Below are 7,679 nucleotides of genomic sequence, written 5' to 3' on the forward strand. Positions count from 1 at the left end.
CCATGCACCCCCCAAAAAAACAAAAGCACAATAGGAATGTCCTATTTGACAGCTCTGGAGGCAAGAAGTTCAAAAATGAGGTGCTGGCAGGGCCCCAGTCCCTCCAAAGTCCATAGGTACCTTGCCGGCCATCCAAAGCCTCTTGCCACTGTCTCTCAGCCTGTGTCCAAATTCCCTCTTCTATAAGGACACCAGTCCCATCAGGCTGAGGGCCCCCCCTACTCCAGTATGACTCCATCTTCAATCACATCTTCAAAATTCTCTTCCCAAATAAGATCACATTCATGGGACTGGGGTTAGGACCTTAATAAATCTTTTGGGGGATCAAAATTCAACCCAGAACCACAATCGGATTGCTAGCTGGAGGGAACATCAGTTTAACACCTGACAGACTCCTGAAGTCTCCCCTTTGCCCAGAAGTCCAGGCTTCAGCTATAGTGATGTGGCTGCAGCAGTCTTGGGGCCAGATGGTCACTAGCCAGTCACCAGCTATTATTTTTAAGACCTCGAGCCAGTTTCTTCACCGCTCTGTGCCTCAGTTTCCCCATACCTTGAAGCCCAGCTGTGAGGAGCCAGCGAGCAAATGTAGGTACCATGAGGTGCTTTCTGCAGTCCTCTGATTGCCTGCAGTCCATGGCCCCCCACCTCCCACCAGCACTTGCTCGAGTTCATAATCCCTAGGCAAAGGACATCTGGAAGAGGGCCACACCCCATCAGTCAGGGACAGATCAGGGGACTGGTTCCACTTCAACAACCAAGGCAGCTTCTTCCTGGTGTGGGCCAGCCATCATCCTGTGTGAAACTGGCTTCCGCTCTGCAGCCAACCTCCTTGTGGGTTCCTCTCGTGGCACAGTGCAGTGGGCTGAATAATGCAACCCCATCCCCAAGGTCACAAGCACCCAGAACCTTAGACCATGGCCTTATTTGGAAAGAGGGTTGTTGCAGATGTGATTGGTTAAGGATCTTGAGATGATTTAGGGTGGGCCGTAAATCCAATGGCTGGTGTTCCTGTAAGAAAAGGAGAGGACAGAGGACACAGACATAGAGGAGCCGGCCCTGAAGATGGAGGCAGGAACTGGAGTGAGGCAGCTGCAAGCCAAGGAATGCCTGGGGCCACCAGAAGCTGGAAGAGGCCAGGAAGGAGCCTCCCCTGGAGGCTTTGGAGGGAACGTGGTCCTGCCGACACCTTGATTTCAGACTTGCAGCCCCTAGAACTGTGAGAGAATACATTTTTGTTGTTTTAAGCTCCCCTGTTTATGGGCATTGGTTATGGCAGCCCCAGAAAACCAAGGCACGTGGGTGGCTGTATTTTGTTTCACTTCAGACTAGTGGAAAGAATATTAGTCTCTTTTATATTCTAGTATCTAAATATTAGCTATTTTCAATGCCTTCTTTTCCTTTTCTTTTTTTGCAATTGTGCATGCACATGTGTGAGAGACCCTTCCTTGGTATTTCTGACACAGCTTTAGCCACAATGTCATGCACTGGAAACTTGGTGGCCGGAAAGGGTAACAACTTTGTCATGTGACATTTCTGCAGGGGTTGCTCCCACCCCATCTGTGTTAGTTAGATTCAGTTATCAACTTGGCCAGGTGAGCATACCTAGTTCTGTTGCTGCGGACACAAGCCAATGGTACGTGAACCTCATCTGTTGCTAATTACATCTGCATCGGCTAGGAGGGCATGTCTGCTGCAATGAGTGACTTTGACTTAATTGGCTGGTGCTTAAATGAGAGAACACAATGTAGCACCACCTAGCAGCTCGGCATTCCTCATCTCAGCACTAGCAGCTCAGCCCAGGCCTTTGGAGATGGAGAAAGAAATCACCCCGGGGAAAGTTGTTGGAACCCAGGGGCCTGGAGAGAAGACCAGCAGAGACCATCTTGTGCCTTCCACGTAAGAAAGAACCTTAGTGGAAAGTTAGCTGCCTTTCCTCTGAAGAACCAACAAAATGAATCCCCTTTTATTAAAAGCCAATCTGTCTCTGGTGTGTTGCATTCTGGCAGCTAGCAAACTAGAACATCATTGATGCTACGGTCCCCTGGAAGGCTCCCCAAATGCTCTGGGCATCAGCCACCTCCCTGGGGCCTCTGCTGGGAGGAGGTGACAAGGGCTGCAGCCACGTATCAGTTACTCTCGTCCACCCCAGCATGCTCCAGGACCCTGCCCACCCTTCCCCCTTGGTTGATGGGAGACATGATCCCTGCTAGCCTGGGGCAGCGGGCTTTTCCTCCCAGTCTAATGTGAGTTCTGTTGCAACTTGCTTCTCAATGGCCTAGTGTCCAATTGCCAAGCAGGGTTCTTGAGAAGGCAACTTCCTAGGTTCTGGCAGAGTGCAGATCAGCCAGGATGAGCAGTGTGAGCTGGGGTCCCTAAGCATTGGTTTCAGAGCCAAAGCTGCCCTCAGTGGAGTGTTCTAGTCTGTTAGCTGCTGGAATGCAATATACCAGAGATGGGATGGCTTTTACAAAGGGGAATTTAATACATTGCAAGTTAACAGTTCTAAGGCCGAGAAAATGTCCCAATTTAAAAGTCTATAGAAATGTCCAAACTAAGTCATCTAGGGAAAGATACCTTGGTTCAAGAAGGCTGACGAAGTTCAGGGTTTCTCTCTCAAATGAGAGGGCACATGGCAAGCACAGTCAGAGTTTCTCTCTCATCTGGAAGGGCACATGGCGAGCATGGGGTCATCTGCTAGCTTCTCTCCTGGCTTCTTGTTTCATGAAGCTCCCTGGGAGGCGTTTTCCTTCTTCATCTCCAAATGTTGCTGGCTGGTCGATTCTGCTTCTCGTGGCTATATTGTTCCGCTCTCTCAGAATCTCTCCTTTTCTCTGAAATGTTTCCTCCTTTATAGGATTCCAGTGAAGTAATTAAGACCCACCTGGAATGGGTGGAGGCAACTCACCAAATAATCCAACTTAACAACTACTCTTGATTGAGTCATATCTCCAGGAAGATGATCTAATTACAGTTTCAAACATACAGTACTGAATAGGAATTAGAAGAAACAGCTGCCTTTATAAAATGAAATTAAGATTAAAAGATGGCTTTTCCAACTCACCTGGGACAGAACAGTCTCTTCAATACATGGTGCCTAGAGAACTGGATATCCATATGTAAAAGAATGAAAGAAGACCCGCATCTCACACCTTATACAAAAGTTAACTCAAAATGGATCAAAGATCTAAACATTAGGTCTAAGACCATAAAACAGTTAGAGGAAAATGTAGGGAGATATCTTATGAATCTTACAACTGGAGGTGGTTTTATGGACCTTAAACCTAAAGCAAGAGCACTGAAGAAGGAAATAAATAAATGGGAACTCCTCAAAATTAAACACTTTTGTGCATCAAAGAACTTCATCAAGAAAGTAGAAAGACAGCCTACACAATGGGAGATAATATTTGGAAATGACATATCAGATAAAGGTCTAGTATCCAGAATATATAAAGAGATTGTTCAACTCAACAACAAAAAGACAGCCAACCCAATTACAAAATGGGAAAAAGACTTGAACAGACACCTACCAGAAGAGGAAATACGGATGGCCAAGAGGCACATGAAGAGATGCTCAATGTCCCTGGCCATTAGAGAAATGCAAATCAAAACCACAATGAGATATCATCTCACACCCACCAGAATGGCCATTATCAACAAAACAGAAAATGACAAGTGCTGGAGAGGATGCGGAGAAAGAGGCACACTTATCCGCTGTTGGTGGGAATGTCAAAGGGTGCAACCACTGTGGAAGGCAGTTTGGCGGTTCCTCAAAAAGCTGAATATAGAATTGCCATATGACCCAGCAATACCATTGCTAGGTATCTACTCAAAGGACTTAAGGGCAAAGACACAAACGGACATTTGCACACCAATGTTTATAGCAGCGTTATTTACAATTGCAAAGAGATGGAAACAGCCAAAATGTCCATCAACAGAAGAATGGCTAAATAAACTGTGGTATATACATACGATGGAATATTATGCAGCTTTAAGACAAGATAAACTTATGAAGCATGTAATAACATGGATGGACCTAGAGAATATTATGCTGAGTGAGTCCAGCCAAAAACTAAATTTCTGGGTTAATTTCTTTTTTTCCGTTAATTAAAAAAAAAAAAAAAAAAAAGAGAAGGGATAATTGGAGATGAAGGGATACAGACTGTACAACGGGACTGGATATAAAAACTCAGAAATGGACAGCACAATACTACCCAATTGCAATGCAATTATGTTAAAACACTGAATGAAGCTGCATGTGAGGTATAGGTTTTTTGTTTTTGTTTTTTTTGTTTTTTTCTTTCTATTATTGTTTTAATTCTTATTCTGTTGTCTTTTTATTTCTTTTTCTAAATCGATACAAATGTACTAAGAAATGATGAATATGCAACTATGTGATGTTATTAAGAATTACTGATTGTACATGTAGATTGGAATGATTTCTAATTGTTTTGTTAATTCTTTTTTTAATTAATAAAAATAAATAAATAAATAAATAAATTGTGTACATATTAAAAGGGGAAAAAATTCAAACACTGAAAGATAAAAAAAGTAAATTTCTCTTCCTATCCCTATTCCCAGAAGTAACTATTGCTAATCATTTCTTAATGCAATTTGTTCGAGTATAATCACATCAAATCATTTTTGTGTAGCCTTCTAGATATGTGTTAACTTGCGTGTGTGGGATCATTGTTCACCTGCCATTCTATGCCTTGGTTTTGCCCTTATATTTCTTGAACACCTTTCCAAAGCAGTACACATACAGATCTACCTAAGATACCATAATTATTATTATTATATGCCGTAATTTAATCAATATTCTATTGGTAGATATTTGGGTGCTTTCCAGTCTTTATTTCTACCTCAAAATAACACAATGAATCTTTATGTGCATATCTTTGCAAAGTTGGGAGCATAACAGATATTACCTTTGTTATCAATGCAGAAAAATGTCATTAAAATTATACCAATAATCTTACATTTTTATCTTAAAAACTTTTTGAGATAGGCTCTTCGAACTCCTTGCACCTTTAGCTGCATTTAACATTAATACCTTTTACATCTAGCTGTATACGTGTAAAGTATTCAAGGACTGTTCATTCTCTGATTTGGTATATACCATAGATTTATATAGCTTTCTTTGGAACATCAAAATAGCAATCATATCGTGAAATAACATGAAAATGAATTTTGAAAGATAATATGCTACTACCTCTGTGCAACAGGCTTAAAAATCCTTTCATTGAAGATTCATTAAATTACCTAAATTTGACCATGAAGTTAAGGACTGGCAATATTGCCCCCTCGTGGCTCATTCAAGTACTCTTCCCATTGGGAACGGAAATATTAGTGCTTCTGTTAACTGCTCCCAATTGAGGGTCAGGAGCACCACATGGGACTAGCTTTGGGGGTGGCTCCAACAGGGCTGGAACTCCTTTCTATAGCATCCGGGTGAAAGCGTAGTGTTAGTGGAGCTGGGTGGCAAGGTTTCCTTCAATATCCAGCCTTGTGGGTAGTTGCTGAGTGTGAAATCCCTGAACTCAAGGTAATCTCACTTCCTTTCCCTCGTGTTATCTTCCAGATCACACAACGTCCTAGCTTGGGGTTTTCCACGTTGGGTCTCCAGGAAGAGTTTTTAAAGATACACCCCTGATGGTCACCTCCCTCTCCTGTAGCGGCTGACTCAGAGGTCCTGGGTGAAGCCTGGACCCAAGTTATCTTGGTCTGATTTTGTTTTGTCTTGAAAGCCCCACAGGTGATCTGCACTTTGAGGCTGAGAACCACCGATGCTGCCAATTCTGTAAACGCGGTGGTGGGAGAAGACAGGGAGAGGAGAGAAGGGCTGCGGGGAGCAAGGGGGTATGAAAGGGAGTTGCTGGTGGTGGGCATGTATTTTATCCAAGCACCCATCTCTCCTCCGCCCAACTCTGAATGAGGGCAGAGAGATCAGGGTTATTTGAAAGATGGATCAAATTTGAAATGCCTTTCCCCGCTGATGCTAAAGGACAGGAGCCAGCAACTTGGGGTATGAAGGCTAGGGCCAGGATTATCGACCTACATAGTCATTGCTAGGCATTTGTTAAGGCACCTTGAAAAGTGGCAACACTTACTGCTTAGCACTGTCCCTAAGCACTGAAACTCGAGGGAAAAAACAGTACTTCCATAGGGGATCTAGGCCAGTCAAAGTATGATTTCTCTCCATGCAGATCTTGTTTGTGATGACTAAGGCAGGTGATAGGGGCAGGGACCAAACCGAAGGAAACTCACCCCATGCGTATCATCTCTGATGATGTCATTTTTAAAAGCACCCAGAATTTGCTTAAAAACAGGAAGTAGAAGAAAACAGCTGGATGAAGTGTGCCTCAGCCCCTAGTCTGGAACAGAAGAATTGGTGCAGAGATCTAGAATTTAGAAAGATTTCACTCCCACTGCATCAAGAAGTTGTCCTCCCTGTCCCCTTAGAATTACTGCAACATTAGACCTTGGCTTGCTGTAGCTACCCGATACCTCCCAAGAATACACACAGGTAGGCATCGTGCCTATACCGAGGGAAGCGGGAAGAGAGGGGGACACAGGAACTGATTGGGGGGTGGAGGGAGACTCCAGCCACGCTGGGACTTCATGCGAAGCTTTGGGGCAGTAGGCGGTTCTCTCCTTTATTACTCAGGGAAGCTTGCGTCCAGGGGACCCCAACACCCAACCTGCACTTAGAACATACCAGATTACTGAGCCGGGAATAACACCATTACCTGATGACTCTTCCTCTCTTCTGTCTCCTATTTCCACTCACTCAGCAAGGGCCTCTTAGACCACTGCTTCTAAACTGCAACCACTCCACCTGCTTTCCTAGCACCCCTCGCTTTTTTGTTTTGCCCCCAGTCTAACAATTATTTGTTTTGTATAGTGTTGGTCTCCCCCAGCCAGAATGTGAGCTCCGTGAGGGCAGACTTGCCTTGGTCCCAGCACCTGGAAGGGGCCCAGTAAACAACTGTCGAATGAACGAACAAATGGACATTCCTGTATTACTTTCATAATCCACCCCCCCTCCCATGCCCCGAGTCACTGAGGAGTGCTCCACCCTAGGTCCAGTCACCAGAGGCTGAGACCTGTGTCCTAAGCCAGCAGGGATATGGCTCACTCTGGGAGGTAGGCCAGGGTACAGCAGGGACAGCCACCCCTTTCTAGAAAGGGGGCACTGCTACTGGGCAGTCTTGGGACAGTGACCTCCAGTGGCCACTGAGGACTCGTGCACGGAAACAGTCACCTGTTGTAGTACATGAGGGAAGAGAAGTGCCGACCTGGCTTATCTCCCAGCACTTATTTCTCACTTCCGCAGGGATGGCCCTCCCACCTTTTCTCTCAGCAATCTCCCTTATCAAACTCGGCAAAGACTTTGCGGCTCTAAAGAGACTAACAGCAGCACCCTGATTATTCAGATGAAGAAACTAAAGTGCAGACCAATGAAATAAGTTACCCAAGGTAACTTATGTGTATACACACACACACACCAGGTGGGAGGGAGCAGAGGCTAAAATGCAGCAAAATAACACAAGGGAAGATGCCAAAGTATTGGAAGAATCAGGACCTCTGAGTTACAGGACTATTGTTTAAATTGACACCAACTATTCCAATAAGGAAGAGTCAATGGTGCTGTTCAAAGAGCAGCCATGAGTGTTTTCAAT

Source organism: Tamandua tetradactyla, chromosome 10 (genome assembly GCF_023851605.1).
Source record: "Tamandua tetradactyla isolate mTamTet1 chromosome 10, mTamTet1.pri, whole genome shotgun sequence".
NCBI classification, from domain to species: Eukaryota; Metazoa; Chordata; class Mammalia; order Pilosa; family Myrmecophagidae; genus Tamandua; species Tamandua tetradactyla.